Here is a 26,205-nt window from a genome sequence, read left to right as displayed (position 1 = left end):
GACTGGATAACTAGTCCAGGATATCACATACCCACTACACCAGACCTGGGCGCTCCGGTCCTGGGGGGCCGTATGTTCTGCATGATTTTTGAGGTTTCTCTGATCCAATACAGGTGATTCCAATCACCAGTATCGTTAACGAGCACTTGCTAGCTTGCTAACGAGGTTATAATTTGTATCACCTGAGTTAAAGAAGAGCAAACTTCAAAATCTGGCAGGACGTATGGCCCTCCAGGACCGGAGTGCCCAGGTCTGCACTACACCAATACTTCCCGCTACTGTCAGGGTACAGATACAGAACAGTAAGCCCGATTCCCTCTGCCATCACCTTTCTAAACCACAAACCTGGCTGACCCATTGAATCAGTCAGCCCGTTTCGTGCCACAGTCATGAATGTTTATTATTCTGCTGTTTTTTTGTGTTTAGGTGTAATGTAATGTAATGTTTTTTTTCCCATTGGTGCAGTAGGTAGAAATTAATTTCCCTACGGGAACCCATATATCAAATTTAAATCCAAATAAGCATTCTGTGACAATTCAAATCCACAACATTTTTTTCCCCGTTTCGGTTGTCCTCTGCTTGGACCGCAAATTTTTTTGTGTCATCAGATGATAGATGCTTCAAGTTATCAAATAAAATTTCCTAACTCAAAATAGCACAGCAGGTTGAAAGCAAGCACCATCAGTTTATTTTGCCTGGATGAAAGTACTCAAAGGATGAGTCTGTCTGCAGATGAGTTCATCTATGAATGTATCCTTGCCAGAGTGCCCTTGTTGTTTCAAACCCTTGGACGAGTGAAAGCTTCCGGGAAGGCTTCCCGCGGTACTTTCAAAGTCATCTGATCGTCATTTCAATTCGGTTGAGAACCTATCAAATATCAATGCAGTCTGTCTCACCTAAAAATTGCAGGAGGTTGAAATGGACATTTTTGATTTCTCAAGACCCTTAAACATGATCCAGGCTTCTCAGCTTGCGGTGCGATTAGGCCTGATATTGTCAAGGTGTCCTGGATTATGGACAGATAGGCAACAGTTCTGTCCCCTCCATGAATGTCGCATTGGATTTTCTGCAGAAATGCTGCGCTGTCACCTTTTTTGTTGGCCTGCTTTCTTTGAGGCTTTTGCTGTACCTTTGAATCAACTCCCATTTTTTAGTCCACTGAAGATGAGAAGAAGAGGGCCTTTTGCTATAATCCGGCTTTCTGGTTATTTTCCACTGTTCTATCTGCCTTTTGTCCATACTCATACCTTTAACGTCCTTGGTTTTATTATGAATACTGAATATCAATAGTGTTAAGGCAGTGAGAAAGCCTGAGCTATTAAAACACCTCTCGTATTTATTGAAAGTTTGTACTTTTTAACAGAGATGACTTAATCAGTAGCTCTTCTATCATTTCAGTGTGTAGCGCTATGCTTTACTATCCCACGATATTCTGCGCTCTAATAGTGAGGTTGAGAAAGAAAGAGGTTGATTCTAAAATCGCAAGGTAATGTAATATATAGCAGATTTAAAGTGAAAAAAAGCTATAAAATTGGATCACAGTATTGTTTTTGTGCACATAGGTGTTGAAAATATGCCTGATTAAAATGAAACGGTGCTAATGAAATGACCACTTGGGGGGTTCTTGTGTGGCTTTTAACACGCATGCTGCTTTTAATTTTGTAGCATTTCGCCGGTTTATGTAGTTATATCAGGCACCACTGATTCTATTGAAGTACGGTTCCAGGCAGTAGCATATAGATGCTAGAGCCATAAACAGAGTATTATTTAAAGCACAGGGGGCCCAATTTGTCACTCTAGTGGGCCCATCATGGGTGAATATCCTTTCTGAAATGTATTCTTCACACCGTCTGACCGTTAGATCAAAGCGGCAGCCGCCCTTGCGGTTCATCTCTCTTTTTCTAGGAGCTGATTCCCACTGACAAAACCATTTCATTCAAACCCAGCCCTTCCCTTTTGAAACAACATAAAGAGACTAGAGAAATTGGCCAAAAAAGGGGAATAATATAGTTGGTGTCTAAGCTCTCCACAGGTAAATAGGTCAAGATTACTTGTCATTATTTGGCGTTGTGTTCATGACTCCATAGTGATGTTCTCTTTTACTGCTGATATCTATGTGAACTCTACGATACAACACACATCATGTCACATGTCTTGCCTCCTCTCCCCCAGATGCACAGAAAGCTAGCCCGTTTCAATATTTATCCCCCCAAACCCCACGCAGTCCCTTTTTAGCAAAGCTCTTGACCAATTGATTTTTCCTCTTTTTTCTGTGGCTACCTTTTTCCCCGGGTCTTTGATTCTAATGCTTCTGGGTTGTGGGAAATGCTTATTCCTATTGATCAGATGACCAAGCGCATGGCTTTTTCATGAGCGCCTGCAGTCAGTCAAAGAGTTTTCCCTGACTGTTTGACCCCGGCTTGGAAGCATAAGAACCAGACTGCACATCTTCACCAGGGTTTGTTCTTAAAAAATATGTAAGATATTGCTTGCCACTTTGTGTTTGTAACTGGACAATTCCTTTCTCAAATTGTTTGATTGTGCTCATGTTTAAATATTGCAACACATTTTCAGTTTAACTCCCTCAAAATATTTAACAGATTATTAAGAGTGCCATCTTGTCTTTTTGGTATATTGCATTTCATTTTTCCTAAAGAAAGAGACAAGAAGTGTCAAGTGGAAAGCAGCTTGCTGGCAGAGTGTTCCGTGTGCTGGGTCAAAACTCAGTCATTATGATCAGATGGTCGCAGCAGGTAGTGTTGCGTCTTCCTGACTGTTAGTCATTGACACTCAAAACAAGTTTGCAATCACTGACTATGTTTATATGCAGGCGTTATTTCTTTGGAAATGGAGCATTTGATTTCCGTTCCGAATTGATGCTTTTTATGCAAGGAGACAAAGGATTCACCCTGTATACATGGCGTTTATTCAGAGTATTCTGAATACAAGGGAGACAAAAGAGTGGTGTCATTACACAAATATAAATTGTTTTCTGCATTTAACTTTTAACGTAAGAACAACTATTAATGAATTCATGTCACTTAACAAATTTAACCAAATATCAATCTTGTTCCCTATGTGCCCCAAAAATGAGCTCCACTGCTGCTTCTTGTGTGCTTTAAAAAAATGGTCATACTTTGATAGCTAAAAGCATATACTTATACTATAGATTAATAAAACACAAACTGTGACATCAACTATATATAAATGGACACTCCTTTGGGCTTTTCGGCGTGGAGGATAAAAAGAAAACAGGAATCTAAGGAAATATACAAGTTTTTTCAGCAAATAAGCCAAAGTTTAGCATGTAACATTTGTCTGTGTACTAAAAGTCCCACAAATACATGCACAAGCAATTGGAAAATTAGAGGACTAACCCAACAATTCCAATGGGAAAAGTTCCTTTTGGAGTAAGACCTTTCATTCATTCATTCATTCACTAGCCTCTCATGCTCACTAGGGTCGCAGGGTGCTGGAGAACATCACAGCTGACTTTGGGCTGTGAGCGGGGAGGCACCCTGGACTGGTTGCCTGCTAATTCGAATAAGAACATAGTTGCATTATTGTGTTCATTTCCAGTCTGATTATTGCCTCCATGTAAACATACCCTACAGTCATTTTCAGAGCTTAGATGTTGTTCCTTCCATCGTTTTCATGTCCAAAAAGAGGACATTAAGTCAGTTTTTGTGCTCAAAAAATGTGGACTCAAATTGAGAACAAGAGGGAGAGAGAGAGAGAGAGAGAGAGAGAGAGAGAGAGAGAGAGAGAGAGAGAGAGAGAGAGAGAGAGAGAGAGAGAGAGAGAAGGAAAGAGAAACCTAATCAGCAAGTGTTTGAGCGATCCGACTGCGAGAGTTAATAATATGCTCGGGAATTTAATAAGGCTCAGTACTCCTCAATAATATCACCCGCTTCACACAGTCCTCTGGGAAACATAAAATGTGCCGATAAGGGATGATGCCGTTCCCTGACAAAGTGTCTTTTCTCAAAGCACTGTTGCCATAACTAGCTAGTGCAGATCCCAATATGCTTCGGGCAACACTTTCTTCTCCACAATAAGGCCAAAACACTCTCTGAACAAGATCATCTTTGTAGGTGCGCAACAGCATTTTACAAAACGCCATAGAGTGTTAAAAAAAAAACACAGTTGAAATGTCGATCTAAATCATTCACGAGACCTTTTGATGAGGAGCAAAGGAGTTTTGCATCCTCACAAAGTCTGTCATACCTTGTTGTCTACTTCCTTGATGATTGCAGCTGCCAGTCAACCTTGACCAAAACGTTAACATCTCTAAAACAGACATTTTGCTTTGCATTTTGAGGTTCAGTTTAGGAAAGTTCTTCCCGATGGTTTGACCGTTTTTCCCTAGCCTAAACCTAAGTCAAGTTGGGTTATTCAAGGTTAATCAAATGATTAGTAGGGACTAGTCCAAAATGGACGTATCTAATTAATCATAGTTCACAGAACCCAAAGCACCCCATCTCTTCCTACTCGTCTGAGTTCTGTTCATAAGGGCTCAACCTCGTCCTTATTGTTTAACTCCGAGCCACACCGATTGACTATAGCACTCGCTGCAAAGCAGCAATAGAATTCACCTGACCCGTGATGTCCTGTCAAGGCAGCTGAGACAGACAGCCTTTCGCCCCGCTGATTTCCTTGACATTTACATAGCGCACTGTCTGCTAGTGTACAAATCAGCCTCGGGCTGTACCAGACCTCAAATTTAGGACAAGCTCCCCAATCAATGTCCCTTGCCGCTACTCATAATAGGACTTGTTCACCCTTTACGCAAAAAAACACAACTCAAACCTTCACCTCACTCTACAGCAGTTACAATGCGCCTTCAACTTTTAAATTTGAAAGGCAAGAAAAGGAAAAGAACAAAAAAAAACATTGTCCATTTTCTTCCCTCCCCTGTCTCGCTAAGCTCTTTCTTATCGAAGCTGACATTGATGTCGGCACTCCCTGCCTCTGTCTATCAAAGCTCACCTGCTCTTTTGTCTTCTCTAATCCATCCTCATGCTCGCTCAATCTGACTTCGATACCTTTGAAAACGTACTCCTCTCTCCCCCGCTTCTCTCATTATCTGCTCGCGTCTCTGCTGATCAGCCAACGACTCCCAGTGGGCAAATTCATGAGATTGATCTTTTCTTTTTTCCCTTTTTTTACACGGGTGGGCGGGTGTACTCAAAGGGTCCCTCCTGCCTCTTCTCAGCTACTGGTGTGCTTATTTGACTCCGGAAACCCCCCATCCGCCTGAAGCCCGGCCGACCCACCGACCGACCGTTTAACATGCATGGGGTTCAAACCCTCCCCCTGGGAGCTACACAGGGTGAAAAGAAGCAAAAGTAGAGTCGGAGGCAGAATGCTGATCAAGTGTGGCACTCGAGGGAAAAAAAAATGTCTTGAGAATTACATCTTAATTCACCGCGGCACTTCAGGATCTCGAGTTCCTTTTATGTTTGTACTGTACGTCATTACATACTGATCCGACCGCGGCTTTCTGCCAACTGGGGAAAAAAAAAATCCACTTCATATACAGTGGAATGCTCTCGCCTCACTGAGATGCATATTTCAGCATGTATGTGAGAGTATTTCTTTAGTGGTAGTGTATGCTTTTTTCATGAAAAATACATTGCAAGTATGCAAGACTTTTCCAATGGAGAAGTGTTTTTCAACCTTATTTGAGCCAAACCATATTTTCTTTTATCAAAAATTCTGGAGACACACTGTTCTTTTGAAATGTTTACGAAATAATTTCCGGCACCAGTTTCATTTGTGTTTTTATTTGTGTTTTCATGTATGTATTTATTTATATCCTGTTTCCTAAATGTACAGTTTTTCAGATTGTTTGTTGTCATTGTGGCTTATGAGTTAATACAGTTTATTCATTTTGGTTAAAAAAATTGCTGTAATTTTTTATTTTACTATATTTTGTACCTGTTTTTTCAAGTTTTGTGATAGTTTTATCTTGTTCTCGATAAAAAGAAGAAAACAAGAATAAATACAACTAATTACCTTCGAGTGGAATTAAAAAAAAAGTTATGTATGTTGTTTTCAGTAAAGTAGTACAATAATAATTAAAGTTAGCACAATTATGTTATTATTTTTTTTTAATTTATTTGATTTATAGCAAACCCTTGTTTATCGCAGGGCTTTGTTTCCAAAAATAACTACTGATTGGTGAAATCCTGGACCATAAATGATTATACAAATAAATATATATGATACATTGAAACCAAAAACAAACCTCTTTAATAGCCTCTAGCATTTTTTTAATGAATTCAAGTACAAAAAAAAATGTTTTTTTTTCGGCGGTTTACCACAAATTAATAAACAGAAGGTCTGTTTGGCCATTCAACATGAGAAAAAACACGGAAACCACAGCGTCGCAGTGGTTAGCGCATGATGTCTGATGTAGTGAGATCGAACCTCCTGTGTGGAGTTTGCATGGTCCTGGCGTGGGTTTTCCTCCAGGTTCAAATTGTCCCTAGGTGTGAATAAGCGAGTGTGTTGTCTGTCTCTGTGTGCCCTGCGACTGGCTGGAAACCAGTCCGGGGTGTACCATGCCCACTGCCGAAAAATGGCTGGGATAGGCTCCAGCACCCCCGCAACCCTACTGAGGATAAGCGGTGCAAATAATGGATGGATGGATGGATGGATGGATGTTTCCATTTGTTTTACTTGCACTGAAAGGATAAACTCCAATTCTATACATGTGTGATGTCAAGAAAATCTATTAATTTCATTACATATTCAAATTCATATTTTTTTGTTTTGCATTTGAATCAAAATGTATGGTGTGATATTAATTTGTGTTTAATAAGGAAGAATACAACGGTTTGTAAGGCCACAGGGCCTCTGAGGTTGACAGGTATGTAATAGGAAGAGGACAGTAACAAAACTCTGTGGTCTAGCGGTCGCCGAGTGCCACCGGCAACTTGAAGCACATTCTTTGTCCTCATGTGGCCGTCTCACCATGTTTCCTTCTTTGATTCTTTTTGCTGTTTGTGGTTTGTTGAGAGGTGGCTTGTGACCGTGCATCAAATATTAACAAGCTAGCGCTCCCCTGACTGCAACCTTTAGCCATCAGTCACATATTGATTTTTGTCAGTAATTGTCCTTTTTTCCGCCTGACTTAAGCCAGAGGAGGGCGTAAGACTTTTAAAGTCAAGTCAAGTCTCATTCATTTGTATAGCCCTTAATCACATGAAGTCTCAAAGAACTGCACAGCCCACAATTAATTCCCCTGAAATGAAACCTGCATGAAGGCAAGGAAAAAGCAAAAGCCTCCGGATAAGGAAAATAAGAATCCTTGAAAAAGAGTGACACAAGAGGTAGAGGTAAGATCTTGGACCCAGGCTTAGCCCGAGCCCAAAACTCAGGTCAGGTTGGGCCTTAAATATGAATCCTTACTTTTGTGTATCGGACGTAACTCTCTCTCTCGCTGACTTTTGTTTTTAATTTTTTTTTTATTTTCCACCCTTTGATGTGATTGAACGTATTTTTAACTACTAATACATGTAGCTTTCCCTTAAAGAATGAGCGCCACCGCTTGTTTACGGCAGTAACGACGACCTTTTGCAACATTGTATTGAAATACAGATTTATGCGATGCCATGTTGGTTGTAATGTGAGTTACAAATTCGACTAGTGTTCATCTTCCATGAATCGGTGAATTCATGCTACTTCCGTCAATGATCATCGTTTCTTTTGCTTTGTGGAGGATCCCCGCAATGGAATCCGTCTCCCTCTCGCATGACACAGCCCCTTGTGCTCGAGTGAGTCGTCCAGAAACACCCTCTCTCCTGCCAAGTCCTCACACATACAATATGAAAATTCAAGTTTGCCCTGGGCTCTGTCCCTCAAATCAAGTTAATTGGTCGGGCACAGACTATGCTGGACTTTAATTTTCATGGTTGCCAAGGCGCCCAATTGGCCGCGCCTGTGTGTGTCACGGTTGCCATGGTGCCCAATTAGCCCCGCCCGTGTGTGTCACGGTTGCCATGGTGCCGATTTGGCCCCGCCCGTGTTGTGCCACCTGTGGCTCGTTGAGATATTGACTTTCTGTTTATATAAAGCTCAGTGCTCTCTTGCTTCGGTGTCAGTCCGTCATACGAAGTTCTGCCCCACAGGACGTGGGTTTTGACTCGGTCCTGTTTTCCTGCTGATATCTTCAGTCCGGTATTGTTCCCGTTTATTTTTGTCCTGTTTAATTTCGGGTTCCAGTTTTGTTTCCGTCTATTTTGGCCCTGTTTATTATTTTCTCCAGTTTCCGTTTCCGTTTAGTTTCTCCTGTTAGTTATTGATATCCTGATTTGTTGTTAATTCTGTCTGTCCCCTTCCTGTCCAGTATCGACCCCATCTGTCCGATATCAACTCAACTTGCTTGGGCAAGAACACACGAAACGTAAATAATTATTTAGATTATTCAAGAATTCCTAAACAGTGCCGAAACACCCAGCTGGTCAAGGCAGATGATGACATTTCTCAGGTTTGATTTTGATTTTGTGTGACACATCAGAGTAAGAAGGCGCTTCTATTTATGCCCGTCTTTATTAATATTAGAGGCAGAGAAGGGATTGTTCTGTACTCGAGCGGTCTTTTTTTTTTCTTCTTTTTTTTTGACATGTTGGGTGTGTGTCAGGTGCCGGCGGTGGGACGAAGCTCTTTCTCGCCTCCCGGGATGAATTTGAGCGGGGAAAAGCGCAGACGTGCCGCCATGCGTCAACTTTGCTTTGAACCTTTTAATTTGATGTCTTGTTGTGGCAGTGTGTCACTTCACATAGACTTCAGATCTGACTTGATGGGGAGGGGGCGAGGAGTGTTTCTCTTCTGTTGAACCTTTGGGTAGACATAGAAAGCTGTATTTGAATGAATTATTGAAGCCTACTGCGTAAATCCCTGTTATCTACCAGGATCCTGTCTTCTTACTTACAACCAACTGCAATTACTGGACAACATCAGACAAACTGTGTTTTATTTTTTTCCTCCTCTCCTTCTTCTTTTCCCAATCAATACCATTTAATCGTTGCTGGCCCCGAGTATGAGATTATCCTTTGGTTGCAGACAGTGACGTGACGTGAATCCGGAATGGGTTCCCAAGCCGAGCCGTTTGACGGATCCAAACTGCTTTGCGTAAGGTATTGCAAAGAAGAAGAAAATAAATCGACGGGTTTTGAGTTGTGAGCAGAATGAGAGGGATAAGCTTTGGCTAGGAAGCATCTATTCTTGGAGTATATTTGTCCTATATTTTGCTAGTGCTGCTTCGCATGAATACAAATGGCCCGGTACGCTCGGGGGCTGGAAAACGGCTTATTTTGCAAACAATAAAAAAGGAATGACACATTGCAATGCGCATCGTTATCATCCACAATGTTTACATACAGTAATAGTGTCGACTGCGTTATGCCGCAAATGGACTGAAAGCTTCTGTCTGATAATCCAACTGAAGAATAGTAAATGTCTTGGGCAAATATTGATCATCATAGGAACCAAACATAACCTTATAAACAACATAGGTCAAAATCAAGGCATGCGGGCCACATCCGTCCCCCGAGAAAGTTAACATCGACCCCTAAGATCATCCTGATTTATCGTTGAATCATTCGCTAGGAATTGTTGTATATTTGTTTTCACTCTACGTTACATTTCCTTGCACTTTATTTCATTGCTTTTTACTGAAATTGCAATGACTTTATTCTTTGAAGTGATTTTAGCCAACTTTTGCCTAAAAATATAAAATTTAGACTACAGATGGAGCCTGAATGATACCAGCATCTTTAATATTGGTGTGATGGAGATTTCTATACTTAAATATTGCTTTATTCATATCTTCATATCAGAATATATTTGTTAGCTTTTCAGTACATACAGTTAGGTTCAATAGACATAAGGTCTCCAACGTGGTGCTTACACGCACAAGGTAGCCCCCTAAGAGCAGTAGGGGCGGCAGTAGCTCAGGAGGTAGAGTGCTCGTCTTGGGATCAAGGGATCCCAGTTCGAATCCCGGCTTGTCCGTGTTACATGCCGAAGTGTCCTTGGGTAAGACACTGAACCCCTAAGACCCCCAATAAGCAGGTTATCGCCTTACATGGCTGCACGGCCGCTATTGGGAAATGTGAAGCACATTGTAAAGCGCTTTGGGAAGTCATTGACTTGAAAAGCGCTATAGAAATGCAGATCATTTCATTTCATTTCATTTCACATGCGTAGCCTGCAGACTGGTTCTGAAAATAGTTCACTAATGAAGGGTCATCGTAATATTCTAGGAAATTTGATTTCTAACGGGCATGCTAATTTATTGATGTGATCAGTGTATTTATAAACAATCTGTGCTTATTTTAACCATACTTCTAAAAGTGACAACCTGGTAATAACATACTAATAAAATTGTAACAACATAATAAAAACAAAATATGCTATTTTAGAAATGCATTTCAAACAATTAGCCCTTACTGCTAATCAGTAACAAAAAGTAGCTCGCGGGTTTAATAAGTGTTCCTACACTAGACTATATATTTTAAAATATTTTTACATTTCATCAGTTCGGCCCTCAGCTTGCAGCTTCATTGTTTATTTGGCCTGTCCATCTCTTTGACTTTAACTCTCCTGTTATAAAAACATTGGGTTGTAAGGGTGCTTGAAATACTTACATATGATTACATTTCAAAACTGTTTTCAAGGATTGAAGAATGCTTGAATTTTGGATAAAGTGCTTGTAAATGCTTGAAATTGTTGCCATGTTTCTCAACAAGTCTGCTAAAAATGACACTGCTTTCTGCTTCACTTTACCATTACATTTCTTCTTCCCTTGTGATTACCGGGAGCTGACATTGGTTTGCATTGTGCTTTGAAGCGGCATTGCCCCCTTCAGGTTGCTACACCCAAACAGGGCGATATGAATTGTTCATTAGTGGAAGGATTAAGCAAAGTATCAATTATGGAAATTTATTATGATCGTGCCAAAAAAATAAAAGTAGCATTTGTGGTAAATTGTAATGGGAAGAACTTCCTGCAACTGAAAATATAAGCAACAGATTACTCATTTTTACCCAACACAGATAGGGGAGAAAGGTTTGTCTCAAAACTATTAACACACATATCGTTCAGATACACAAATATATTCATGGTTTACCCCCGATCTACAAATCATATGTCTTGATAAATGCACATGTGTTTAAAGAATCCATATGTAAATCGCAAATATATTTTGACTGCAAAATGCATGACTCACACAAGATTCATTTTCTTAATACTACTGCAAAAATATAAATTGTCATGGAAATTCCTTAAAAAGTTCTTGAATATGGTCATAAAAAACATGTATTAACCCTGCTATAAGTGGTGCCACAAGATTAATTTAATGCGATCATCACTACAACATTAGTATTTTTTCCCCCAAGGATGAATAATACTGTATATTACTTAAAGTACAGGCATTTTGTTTACGTCGGCACCACAACAAAGTTACTGTTCGGCAGGATTATTTGCTGTTATTAAATAGTTTTTTTACCTATCAGTTACTGGCGATTCAAAAAAACAAACTGAACTAACCATAACCAGCTTTGAAGACGATTTCCATTGACCACCGCACTTGGCTGGTAAACGCAAACAAAAACAAATGGGCCCCAAAGTCCCGAATGCAATGGGCCGATGTTACTTTTTTTCCCTCATTGATTCCCGCGCTAAATAAGGTGCTTGTGGCAGGGAGTCTCCCCACACACGGATGCATTATCGATTTGCGAGCACGAGAGCACGGGTACGTAAGACGGTCAAGCGTGCCGGCACAAAGAATTGGAATGCGGCCCATTACCTGCGACCTCCGACACCTCTCATTATCGTCAGAGATGCGAACCGTTTTTCATTAATGGTAATAGTGCGCTTGCACATTCCACAAATTGGCCCAATAGAGTCAAATCAACTTTTAGGCAGGAAAAAGACTCATTGTGTGGACCACCACTTTTTCTCTGCTTGAACCCTTGCAGTTAGCTGAACCCACCAAGCTGTGGCTATATGAAATTAACATATTCTATCTTACTATGAGGTGCAATTGCATACAACTTCGAATGCAATGGGAAATGAACCCTGATGGCGGCGTAGATTGCACCATCTACAGAGCTCGCACAGGTGCTTGAAATCCTTAAAAAATGCTTGAGTTTTTATGTTGTGTTTTCAATGTTTGAGAAGTGCTTGCATTTTGGATGAAACACTTGTAAATGATTGATGCCTTGCTTTTTAACAAGTCTGCTTTAAGAGGACGCCTTTACTGCTTTCTGGTGGCTTTCCCTTGCCATTGTATTTGTTATTACTACGTGATTACCGACAGCTGCTATTAGTTTGTATGGCATTATCCTACAAAATAACATGGCCCATAAGGGTCACGCGACGAGGACATGTGCTACACCTAAACAGAGCACTATGAATAGGGTATAAGTGCAAGGATTACGTGACAATTATGGACATTTATTATGGGCCATACAAAAAAAACATTGTAGCATTCCACAGTGGTAAATTGTAATATAAGAACTTCCTGCGACTGAAAATGTAAGGTACACATGATCATCACGTTTTCCTAACGACTCTGTGCAGAGATATTTGCCTAAAACTATTAACAAGTATTCTTCAGATTCACAAATGTATCCGCTATTTACTCACGATCTAACAATCATGTTTTCATTGATGCACAGGCAAGATTAAAAATTGCCAAAATTTAATTGCAGATTTACATGTGTGATGGGAAAATTGGCAATAAAAGTCATAAAAAAGCTGTACGAACCCTGCATATAAGACACCCCCCCAAATCAGCAAGACTTAACACTGACAAATCGTGACAAAATACGCACATGCAAAAAAAAAATAAACTCCTCGTTCCCTCTTACTCTTCTTACAAAAATCTCAGTGTTTCTTTTCCGCACTCGCACCTCCCAAAACGAGAGTGAATTCAAGGGTAATCGTGTACCGTCGAGCAAATCACAGCTGTCGTGTCCTGGAAATAAAAACCAGGACAGCTCAGTCGACTTGGAAAAGGTATGACGTGAATCTGCACGAATCCCCTGTAGAGCTTTTGACTTATCGGCACTGTGGTTTGTCTTTTCCACCATCTCATGCAGACTTGTACTAGGAATTGTCCTTATTTGGCACAAAGTCTCTTTTGGCTCCGGGGAGCCTTGTGTACTGCATCATTCTCTGCTTACATTTTAACATAGAGCCGAAAAAAAAAGTTTGAGAGAATTTCTCCTTACTTGGTCCGACCTTATCCAAAGTTAACCCGAACTCATCTTTAAACAAGTTGGAAATAAAATAGCTGCACGCTCTTTGGCAGGAAGGGAGCGATGTGAATCTCCGAGCTAGCCAGCCATGTTAGCTTTGGCCGCTACTGACGCGGAAAGACGATCAATCCTTCCGAGACTCCCGGGAGTACTCATTGTTTTGCCTCACTCTTTCATCCAACTTTGGGTGGCCCTTGTTGCCTCTTCAGATTAAAATATCTCCTCCACAAATCATCGATTTACCCCGGATGACAATATTCATAGTCAATGTTTGTCCTGTTTCACAGTAGGGAAAACCAACATGTCTTGGTCAAATAAATACTTTTACATCAAACACAGTCAAAATTCTTCCAGGCATCCAAGATTTGGATTTTGCTTACTTTCGTAGCAAATATGTGAAAATGTTCAAATTCTAACGGATTTGCTGTGTGAGCTTTGCATTTTAGAATGTTTTCTGAGTGGATCAGGGAAGCAAACTCACTCTTAGCATACCCCGTTTTACACCATAATCATCCAGAGTAACCTTTCAATGATGTCTAAAAACTGGGGAGTTTCTGACTTTGTTATCAAATGCTCATTTCGTGCACATTATAAATTAACAACTCTATTTGACTACCCAACATTCCGGCCTTTACCAGTCAGTAGTTATAAACTCAGTAAATTAGGCATTTTTGTACATCAGTGAACATTGGTTGTCGTAACTTAGCCCTGAAGTTTAACCACATACTGTTTATCAGAATAATATTGAGATTAAAATACCGGTTGACATCAGACCCGCATAGTTGCCGTTGCTTGGGTTGCCCGGATGTTGTCACATTATTAGGAATGGTCAATACGTTTGTCCAGTATCAATTGTCTCAAGCTGGGTGACTGCCGTTCCAAGGGGGATTTGGCAGATACACGCAAGTTGTCCAAGGGGAGCAACTGACAATAATGGCTGAACAATGGGCCTTACGGGGCAATGAGTTCTTTCCAAGCGATGGATTTCCTATTCCCTCAACTTTTGTTTTTTTTGCAATCTTGATCAATGTGAACCCCGTTGCTTAGGCGATGTCCTCATTGTCGGTTAAGGACAATAACCACAACCTTCTCTCACTCGATCCCTCCCTATCTCCGTTTTGCTTTTTCTCTGCTGCTTTCCTGTCCATAGCCGACAGGTTTCTTTGTGTCCTGTCTAAACAGCTCTAATTGAATGCACGGCGTGCGTTGCCTGACAGTAGCCTTGTCATTCCAGCCCGCCTGATCACAGGCCCGGAGAGTGGGAGATGCCACACTGTGCACAAAAGGACCATTTGAAACGAAGACGGCGATGAGCAGAAGAGAAGCTGCTATCTTTGCCTGCCTTCTGTTATCTCGCTTGCTGCCCGCATTTTTCACCCAAAATGATTATTCACAAGGCGATGATGCAAACGCCTTCATTCTGCGTCGGCGTTACGCCCGTGCTATCAGATCACGCAGGGAGCGACTCGGTGCGCAGCGTTCCCGCTGATTCCTTTTTTTTCCCCCCAGTTCCTTTTGTCTGGACCAAAATCCATTTTTCGTGCCATCTGAGCACATTCCAACTATGTGTGTATATATATATATATATATATATATATATATATATATATATATATATATATATATATATATATATATATATTACATATATCGGGAAACTCACAGCAAAACTGGAAAAGAAAATCCATCCCATGCGATGCTACGGGAAACTTCTAGTCATCAGCTACTTAACCCATGTGAACAACAAAACAGTGCGAATCACCATCAGAGGGCACATTGAGCTCTATGTAGAATTTGAGTGGTATGGTCACAAGATCATCAGAACTGGCATCAGGACTTCTCCAGGGCACAGTCCAGGGAGGCAGGAGGAGAGGAAGATCCAAAGAGAATTATATATATATAATATATAATTATATATACTGTATTTATATATCAATTGTATTTTTATCATAATAAAGAAATGTATTTATCATCATTATCTGTTTCTTTATTTTTGTTTAATTTTTGGTAGAAACTGATCAAGAACGTACTATAAGCTCGGAATGTAATAGTGTGCCAAGTGACACATTATTTTTTGTTATTGGACCAATAACTGATAGATAATGATAGCGCATCACTTGTCTCCACAACTGATCTATGAAACACCATTGGCCGCATCACGCTCCATTTATTTGTCCTTGTTTTGCATCCGTCCGTGAGTCTACAGAGATTGAATAGGTCGATTTTGGAACTGGAAGTTTTACTTGATTTTCGGACTTGCTTGAAACTCGAAGGTTACAATTTGGGTTGTTGTATACGACTTTCTCCCGCTTCATTTAGCCCCCAATAGATATTTGTTTCGGAAGACCAGTAAGTAGACATCGACGGACTGAGCTGGCAACAATTAACAGGCATTAACAATTTTGGTGCAGAAAGGCTCAATGCCCTCCTGAATCAAGCCAAAATGGACAATCTTGGTGCACTTAAGAGATCAAACGATGCCACCTAGAGATATCCGTTATTGTTTTGCATGTCTGCACTTTTGTTTAACTCTGATTGATGCCATGCGCTGGTTAAGAAAGGAAGACTGAAATGTTGACCTTTTCATTTCATGTTAACATATTATCTCCATCTCCCAAGGATGCAGCAATACACTGACACTCTGGCTAACAAACAAGTGGTAAATTGTATCATGCCAATTGCATTCCATTCATCCCAAATATGAGTGGTTTGTGGTCTATGCACAAATGTTGTCCTTACACTTGAAAATAAATAACTAAATACAGTCGAGTTCTTTAAAACAGCCACCAGACACACTTGCGACCTTTTGCTCATTGCTAAGCACTGCTTAAGCTGTTAAGGCTAATGACGGCAATCAAAACACAGACGCTAATGCTGTTAATAGTGACGATAGCGCTAATGAGGAGGCGACCTGGGAGGCTGTTTGCGTAAGCTGTTTTCCTGACTCACCCCCCGGGGGCCGCCGATAAGAATCCCTGATATCCTGTTGTCGCCATCCCCAGGTGGTCCTCCCCAAAGTCTTGGGCTCTCATCTGGGCTACGAATACACAGCGCTAATTAAAGGCAGGGGGAATGAGGTAACTCTAAGTGTCTCACAAGGGGCACTATGAAGGATCCTACTGCTGGCTGATAACATATTTTGGTTCGAAAGAAATTGGGATGTCTACAATTTACTCTGTCAGCAGAAACGGACGGAGAAGAGTGCTTGAGCTTGTCTTTGTTGAGGGCTCCAAAAACAGCGGGAATGAGGGAAGGGATTACATCTTTTGTCATGTGAAATCCCACAACTAATCTTCCAGTATTGATTAGCCGTTCTAAAACCCGGTTATTAAATCTGGGATTTGAAGTGAAAGGACACAGTGCTCCTAAATGGTTGTGTTTGGTGGTGTCAGTTTCTCTCCGAGTAAATTATTCCATGGATGAAATGTAAAAACAATGAAGGAACCACGAGTCTCCAGATGGAGCTTTTCCCCTTGTTTAGTAAAGACAACAACAAATATATTATTGAAGCCACAAGACAACCTGAGCCCCCGCTGCCTTGAATTTAGTGCTGCTATCTACCAGTTGCCCTTTAAGGGTCGCTTGAGTTCTTTCAGGAGCCCCATTCCCTGTCTGGTCATTAAAAGTGCTTTCGAGAATGGCATCCATCTGTTGCTCCCTCATTACAGCCGTGAGTGATGGCCGTCATGTTCCCAAACACGTGAATTGTTGCCACGACCCTTGGCCCAAGAGCGGACGGGAGCCGGCTAATGATGCCAGTGCCTGGACACAAGTGAGCTGCCGACGTTCCAAATCGGACTCAGTGCGAGTTGGAGCATCATTAAGATGAAAAAAGTGGCCAGGATTGAAGAAAGTCAAAGATCGTTTGTCACCGGTGCCCTGCCTATCAAAAGGAGCCGATTCCTTTTTTGGCTTGTTCTCAAATGTGTGAAATGAGTAATAAAGCGCTGATAAAGAGCTAAGCCCGTGACTCAGCGAACGGCGCATTTACCGAGGATAAACGCCTTTTCCACGGCAGCCATTTTGATTTTGCACGCGTGGCATCAAGGGGGGCTACGTTAGTTTCTATTTTTTTGGAGGGCTAGCTTTGCTTTTTATGAAAGTTGCCTTTCTCCTCCCTTTCAACGTGACCTGTTTTTTGCAGCCTAACGAGTCTCATCCCGTGTTTAGGCTTATGTCTCAAACACACACACACACACACACACAAACACAAACTCACACACACACAGCAAACCGCAAATGAACACCTTTTATACGCACGGGGCCGAAAATTCGAATATGCAAATAAAAAGGCAGCTCTGGAATGGCACTCGTGCAAGCCTAGTTCATGAGCTGCCTTCATATAGAGTAGGGTAAGTACTAATGAGCTCATTGTCTCTGCGGACCAGTCCCTCAAGCGTCTCACGTGCACACACATGTGCGCACACGAGCCGTCCTCCACACCTGCAATCCACCATTTTGCTCTTTTGCCACTCTTTGGGCTGTGTCCTTATATTCTCTCTTTCCCCAGAGACATAGCCCCTTGTGTCCTGTCCAGAGGCTACTTACTTTCTTGTTAGCTGACTGGTGACAGGCTTGAATAACTCATCCAACACCATCACGAGCCCTAACAACGGTCAAATTTTGTTACAAACTTAGGTGTTATCAGTGTCTGAAACTCATGGCAAAAAGTTACCGGACACCAGGGCAGACACCCCTTAAAAGTTGCCTACCAAGCCATAAAGTTGCCTGCCCCATTTTTCACAACTTGAAACACAATAAGACGACTCATCGCAAAAAAAAAAAAAGCATCATTGCAAAGTATTAAGAATTGATGATCAGAATATATAACAAAACAACACTTTAAAATTAAGTTATAAATATACTTATAACATTCATTGCATGTATAAAACATCACTGTTTTTCATCTGCCGACAGTATTTACCTGTATTTGCTCTTAATTTATTGAATCTTTATTCATGCAATGTTTGCGTTGCGTCGTCTGCTACAAGCCACGTGAACTCCTCTTTCCACAATGCTTTTAATGTACGTTTAGGTTTGTAAGCTTCTTTTGAATATATCTTCTGGAGCTGAGGTTTTACCTTGATTCTTAACCACTCATCCATTTTCTTGTGTTCTCTGAGCGTCTACTTTGGAAAATGAACTGCAAATGTATATGACCTTATAACACACCGGACCCACCTTATAACGTTAGGGAAAGTCCGGAAGCATGACGTTATTGGATGCAGGCTTCTTATTGGCTGCCAAGTATGCAAATTGCCAAACGAACCGAAATTCCGAAATTTCCAAACGAAACGAAGATTTCGAAATCGGTATAAAGCAAACGTTTGATTTAAAAAAAAACAAAAAAGCAAAAAAAAAAAAAAAAAAAAACCGAAAGATTTTTATTGAGTCATTCATGAAAAAGTTGTCAGCCACCCGGGCGCAAACTTTTTGTAAGTTGTACACTCGACGTAAAAGATGCACGCCCCGGGCGTCCGGGCAAGCGTTATTTCAGACACTGGTGTTATATTTGACCCTGAGCATAATTTAATTCCACATATCAAGATATAACTGAAATCGGGTTTTATCTATAAATAATATTGCCAGTGTTCGCCCATTTCTTCCTTGGACAAACAAGGAGGTGCTAATGCATGCACAGATCCTGATACAAATCCTCTTGTTTCGATTATTGCTATGCCATGCTCTCCGGTCTTCCAAAAAAGAACATTGCCAGCTTGCAGCTACAACAAAATTCAGCAGCACGTGTGTTTATAATGTCCGCACTAGGATGGTGTGGTTAACTGGCTATAAATCCCGAGGCCATTCGCCGCCATCCCTATCAGTGTGGATAAGCCTTCCTCAGGTCCTTTTCCTCAAATGGTCTGTGCTTTGTCATAAACATATTCTATTTCTATTACTATGTATTTTGGTTTCATTGTATTTCAACCATTATGTGTGTCTGTGTTTTAGGTGTTCGGGCTGTTGGATGGGAATAAATGAGAGCAATCTATTGACTCATTGAATCAATGTTTTCATACCACACTTTGATTCGCAATTTATTGCCAGAAAGGTCCCTTACAAATACATTTCATTTTATTTTTCCCACAATTTAGTACCGACAGGTAGGCTGGAACGAATGGTGCTGCCCTCTGCTGGATATTTAAAATACCTGAGACTCCTTGGTGTGCCAGCTTTTCCGGGACGGACTTTTTCTTTGTGCTAGGAAAACAAATCTAAATGCCCACTTGTTTCGCACGACGGGTGCGCAATAAAAGGGCCACTCTAATCCCATAAAAGGTGTCTTTGTGGTCCACGCAGCTGCTGCACTGCACTCCACTGCACTTTAACGGATAATTATCAGCGTCGAGCCAGTCAGACGCAGACATTAATGCCTCGTTACGTAAAAAGTAGAGCAGAAACTGAAGACGGAAACACCAAGACTCAAGTAGCCAATGGAAGAAATATGTTTTTGCCGCGGGACTTAGAACATTGAGGCAATCGGTGCAGTCTCAAGGGAACTCCCATCTGTCAGGGAGAAACAATTGTGACCATAAAATGAACTCAAATTTGCTTCTCCAATTCTCCAACGTTATCCTATTATTCCAACTTTAATTACTTAGCCGTTTTAGAGCTGTGACGCTACTTGATTAAAATGGACACTTTTTTAATAACCGCCCCCATCCCCAAAAAAAGAACCCACCTCAAGATGGAATAATTAAACTAGCCCCGAGATAAGATTCATATCCTCTTTTCGGCAAATTAGATGGGCTCAAACCAGATAGTGGAGTTGACGATTGCATTCCGCGTTGCTAATGATATTTGCTGTGACATTTTAGTTTGGAGGTGTGCAGCGTGATTTTATTTTTTGAAAAATATTTCATGCTTTGCTTCAATAAAGGTTGTTGGAGAATAAAAGGCCTTCAAGGTCGATACTATTGTCTCGAGGTGAACACGGGATAAGTATCGCTTCTGAGTTATACGTCCGAACGTGCCCCGCAGCCCAGCGGGAGGGAATCTATTTAAAGGGAGGTACGGGCGGCGTGACTTTCCTCATCATGAAGTGGGGCAGAGCGTTTTCCGTACTTTATAGAGAACATCATGAGCAACATGTACGTTTAGATTGACCAGAAGCCAGCCTTTTTAAACCGTTTTGAGAGGCCATAGTTTGGGGACCACTGTTTTACCTGATCCGAAGGCTACTTTGTTTAACACGTGAAACTGATGCAGATTTATTGATCGTTTGGGCTTACAGTTACATGTACGTTACAATGTTTTCCCAAGCATTTTATTTCTCAAATCTGCTGGTATGTTTTAGAAGCCCCAAATGGGTGATAACATCCTTTGTTATGATCCCCGCCTGCATCGCATCGCCGTTATATGTGCTTGATTTGTGGGGTGATGGTAGCCTATTTAATAAAGTAGCAGCCGTCAAAGTAGGTGCTGTTGCGCTCTAGATTTTTCAGCGTGTGTCTGTGCATGAAGGCTAAGCTTGTTTGTCAGTGTTGCCAACCTGGGTGCCCTTTCTGGCCTCACCTAGTGAGAACGCCACGGTTCGTTAGCCTGCCAAAGACGATGGGCTTTGACACATATTTAACAGAGCCACGCAAACAAATGGCCCACTTTTGCCAACAGCATCCCCTCCGGCCATTCTCAGACTCTCACGCGCAAACTCACTTTATTCCATCTCGCCACGGCCGCCCTGGCGTCTCTTTTTCATCCCCCGGTGCTGCCATGCCAGTCTGAAGCCATTAGTGTCGTACCTTGCTATGAGCTTCAAACACGGGGGAAGCGTCCTTTTCATTCTGCCGTAATAGCTTCTATCTGAGAACACAGTCATCTTCAGCATTCACTCAGGTTTCAGACAAAAAGCACTTTCTTCAAGTCCAACCATAAAATGGCTTTACAGAACAATAGCCACTTTAACCATTGCATCTGTGGTTTCTCAAACTTTTTCAATAAGGCTTACTTTTGCCCTTGAAGTACTGTATTTTCTTGGGCAAAACCCACATTTTTACTCAATAACTTGATTACTCAAGGCTTGGGTGTACGTCCAGGGGTGCTTATACTTTTAGGCATAGAAGCTACTCACAAAGTGACCAAGAAAAATGATCTACCTGCCTCAAAAATGGATATTAAAGAGTGTTGCATTTAAAAGAACTATCACAATATTTCTCAATGCAAAACTACATATGTGAATTATGATCATTAAAATGCAAATGTTAATACTATTACAAAATAACTGTCAAATCCATGACGCAATTTAAGTCACTCCTTTTTTTCATTGCTAATGTTTTTGTCCAATGATACGCTTGCAAGAAATAAGTAATCCTATATTCAAAACAAATATATACGCAGATCACAGTCAAGGATAATGTTGTTTTACTGTGTATGAAAAATGTTAAAGCAACATGGCTCCAAAGAGTTGAGGAAAAGGCCTCAGGGTTCATTTAATTTGCATCCAAGCAATTTAAAAAGTCCAATTTCCATCAGATGTCCCATTTGATCCACTGTGTCGGTGTCATAAAGTACATAAGCGCCATTTAAGAAATATTTGGGCGTTATACACGCTATTTAGCCCGCTTAAGCGTTTAGAGGCTCGCTCCGGGACTCATCTGACAGGATGGAGCTAGAAACGCAGCTAATGCAAAACGACGGGCGCGCAGAGTGCGCGGCACGGCACCTCCGGCGCAAGCAGATCGGCCCGAAAAATCACTCAGACGAAGCCCGTGGACAGCCATGACCTTTTCTGCTTCTCGATTCAAAACTTTTGGTTTTTCAATCGAGACTGGATAAATCAAAAGAATCAACTAAGATGTCCAAGCATTTTTTTTTTCAATTATTGTCAAGATATGTTCTGCTCCTTATAACCTTGCACGTATATTGCACAATATTCCAATTACCCGAGATGTTTAGTCTCAAAGTTCTCCTTGTTTGCTGATGAGCTGCGAAGTCATTGAAGGAACACAATACTTTCAAAATGACGAATCCCATTAACCAACCATTTAAGGTGAGCTCTGAAACAGACCGTGATTGAAGGAGAAGCTGCTGATGAATATCCACATTCTAAAGGATTCCTTACAACCAGCTGATTTTTTTGAAATCTTACCAACGGGCCAACGTCTCAGATCCCACACAGTCTGAACGCACAGTGATAGCTTTATACCCACACTTTTCTATACTTGTATATTTTAGAGTGCAACAAAACTTTTGTTGTATAAACAAAATGACAATAAAAGGGATTCTAATTGCAGTTTAATACCGCTACTTTCTGCTTGGAAGTGGGCTACTCTTACTTTTAGTTTGTGTTGTTGCCACCTGTGTCGCGGTTGGTATAATTTAGTCTGGCTTGCTCCCCGTTAGTGTCTCGGCTGCCGAGGCCTTTCCTGTTTTGTTTGCTCCCAGTAGGCGCTGGTTTAGTGCTCACTGCATGTTTTTTTGATTGGCTAGCCAGGCGTTAGCGCCAATTTTGTCTTATTCCTTGGTATGTTTATTCCTGTCTGGCTTGCAGCTTTTCTTTGTTGGTTTCTGGTTTGTCCAAGTTCAAGAAACTCCATCAGGTGGAGTTATTTCTTCATGCACGACGCGTCTGGTCTGGCAAACCTGTGTCAGACGAGCAGGTGGGGCTGTCATCAGCCAAGACAAATAAACACCTCGGAGGCACTCGGCCAAAACTGCCCTCTGTCACTGTTTTTTCTCCGCTTGGCTTGGACTGAAGAATGATGCGCTCCTCTCAAAAAGTTTGATGTTGTTTGCCTTTCACGTGGAACTTCGAGATATATTTCAAATTGATGACAACTTTTGTAAATAATTTGACTTTTTCAGTTAAAAAAAAACACCATTTGGCACCGCCAGGCTGTCTCCATTTTCGGGCATTAAAAAAAAAAGATTATAAAAAGATTTTATATATATACATATATTTCATTGTATCCCTATTCCATTGCAGTAAATATAAAAAAAGACAAATATAAGTCTTTTAGAATAGCAGCAATATATGCATTTATAAATAAACACAAATGACCTTTTCAGGTATGAGATTACTTCCTGTGCATGACTTCAGATAAACATGATAGTTTTTTTCATCTTTAAACAAAATGAGAGTTTGGAGTTTGTGCATTAAATGGAAAACAATAGCTACTGCTTCAAGCAATTTTTTTAATTCTATTGTAAATAGGTCCTGTAAATCAGTGTTTCTCAACTGGTGGGTCTGTACTTAAAAGTTGGTCACAGACGCATTTTCAGTGGGTCGCCGGCCTTTGTCTCGGCAAAATAATGCTAAGAAGAATAAAAAATGGAGGGTCAATTACACTCCTTAACAATAGATGGGGACAAAATGCCCTGCTCGATCTCTTTTACATAATTAGATAGAATTTCTCAGTTGTTTTCCCTACTTAATAACAAGTCATAAGAGAGTTAGCAATAAGGGAAAGAAAAAGTAGAAAATTGTGACACCTATTGGGTTGAAGAAGGAAGCGAATGTGACAAATGAAAAGCTACTAGAAGGTAACGTAAATGGTTTAAAACTAATATTTTTAGCATGCACCAGTACAATCAAATATATTAACAACATAATTATTTATCTATGTTTCGGTACACACTTTATTAATATTTTGGACTTATTTTAGTATTTGGCTATTTCAAAGCCGTTTAGGGGGTCACTTGTATGCGATTTAGACTCAAATGCGAGTATATTTGGTATTTGACGTCATTTAATTTTATTTATTTTTTTTTTTTTTTGGGGTCATCTGTTTTGTTGTTTAAAAAAGGTGACTACAGTTTATTATTTCACAATAATTTCATTGGATACATAAGGGTGAAGGGCAGCACGGCGGGACAGTGGTTAGCGCGTGTGCGGCACAACTCTAAGGTCTTGGAAACCTCCTGTGTGGGTTCAAATCCAGCTACCGGACTTCTTCTGCGGAGTTTGTATGTTTTCCCCGTGCTTGCGTGGGTTTCCTCTGGGCACTCCGGTCTCCTCCCACATTCCAAAGACATGCATTTCAGGTGGATTGGCCGGTCCAAATTGTCCCTAGGTGTGAATGAGCGAGCGAGTTGTCTGTCTCTGTGTGCCCTGCGATTGGCTGGCAACCAGTTCAGGGTGTCCCCTGCCCACCGCCCGATGATTGCTGGGATGGGCTCCAGCACCCCCGCGACCCTACTGAGGATAAGCGGTGCAGCTAATGAGATGAGATGAGATGAGACATAAGGGTGCAATGATGCTTTCTTAAGTCAGACCAGTTGAGAACCAGTTCTGTAAAACATACCATCATTATTTTAGCCACTTGTACTGAAGTTTTAATTATCATAACCAGCTTCGAGTGAACAAGATGTTACTCTTAACCTAATTTTTACGAGTTAACAACCTTTTGTACTATTATTTTTTTAAATGTCGTATTAGTCCCTGGGCTAATATCTTTGCTTTGCTTGAAATAACCAGGGTAAAGCTCTTGAATAGGAAAAAAAATATCAAATACGAGTTAATCGCTTAATGGTAGGGGCAGACCTACCCATTAATGATTTGATGGAGGAAATTGGGACTTTTCAAGGACTTTGACTTTTGCTCAGCAGTACCATCACTTTTGACACAACCTTAATTGTACGCTGACAGCCCTCAACACACAGTTCAAATAGTCCATGAAGCTTATGACTGTTTTTGTGTCAAATGTAATTGCGGGGATATTCGAAAAGGAAAAAAAAGACACGTTAATACTCATACACCCTCAAAGGGGGATTATACTTCCGCACTGGAGTCACAAATGGGGATGGACTGTCAGGCGGACTAATTATGACTGTTGAGAAGCACAAGTCTCATTTCCGGGCTTTTTTAGCAAGGGGGATCATTCAGTGGACGACCTTGTACTTGATGACATGAAAAGAAACATGTTTCCCACCGGGGCGTCTCAATTTGACGACTACATAAGGGCAGGAAGGCGCAAAGCCAACCAGAATGTGCCTTGAGACCATGTCACATGGGCGGTATAGACCTTTTTGCATGTTTGTAAACAAGTGTTACCGCTGGTGGCCTTCAGGGCCAGGCAAGGCCTTCTTCTCTGCTGTCATAAAAAAATATTCGAATCAAAAACTGTAATTATACTTTTTCCATTCATACTTATTAAATAATTCCAAATCTCACAACTTCCTTTCATCACTTTCTGAATGATCACACTGCATCCAGATCTGTGCCTTCATACTTAGTCAAGTCAAGTCATGCTTATAGGCTTGAATCACAATAGTCTCAAACAGCTGTGCTTATCATTATTAAGCATATAAACAATCACATTTCAGCCATCACTTGTTGATTGCATTAGAAATCTACCCTTCACAATAACTTTCAGAAGCCCCTGTAGCATACAATAGTTTCTGTTGGTTTAGCCAATCAGATTTCAAGTTGGAAAAATAAAGGCTTTCTGGAAGGCCTCGAGAAACGTCAGCTAGGGGGCAGTAATGCACCAGTGTTTATTAATATACTAAACTTTAATAGTATTTTTACACTCTATAGGGAACTTTTGAATCACTTAAACTTAGATTTGTTTTCTATACTAAGCAACCCTAATGTCAAGTAACCAAGAATCTCTGAAAACACACACAACAAATCGTTCATTGAAAATATTGACTTTTCAGTGTAATGACAAATTGATTGTGAAATAGAAGAATAAACTTGACAAGTGTTATGTAAAATACATTATCTCTGAAAAACACAAACAACAGTAATTAAGATATTAAGGGATTTACAAAAATAGATCCCGGGACCCTACTGAGGATAAGTGATGCAGATAATGGATGGATGGACAAAAAAAGATAAAATACAAAACTTTTTTGGCACTTAACAAATTTAGAGTTAACATCACAGAATCCCTGAAAGAAAAACATACATATCGACCAATCACAAGAGAAAAAATAATCTCAAAGGGAACTAGCTCTTGATTGGAGGATGAAGACTCAAAGAGCCCGGCCG

At 40.8% G+C, this 26,205-nt stretch overlaps 1 protein-coding gene across 5 annotated transcripts in view; it reads right to left on the bottom strand.

Annotated features, from left to right (window-relative positions):
• Positions 1 to 26,205, bottom strand: part of pcdh7b (protocadherin 7b) — a 123,710-nt gene that overhangs the window by 10,005 nt on the left and 87,500 nt on the right. The gene's annotated exons all lie outside the window — the stretch shown is intronic.

The sequence above is a fragment of the Urocampus carinirostris genome, chromosome 11 (genome assembly GCF_059441175.1).
Source record: "Urocampus carinirostris isolate Australia breed hairy pipefish chromosome 11, RoL_Ucar_1.0, whole genome shotgun sequence".
Lineage (NCBI taxonomy): Eukaryota > Metazoa > Chordata > Actinopteri > Syngnathiformes > Syngnathidae > Urocampus > Urocampus carinirostris.
Note: the sequence above shows the minus strand (reverse complement) of the source record. Positions and strands in the feature narration are given on the sequence as shown.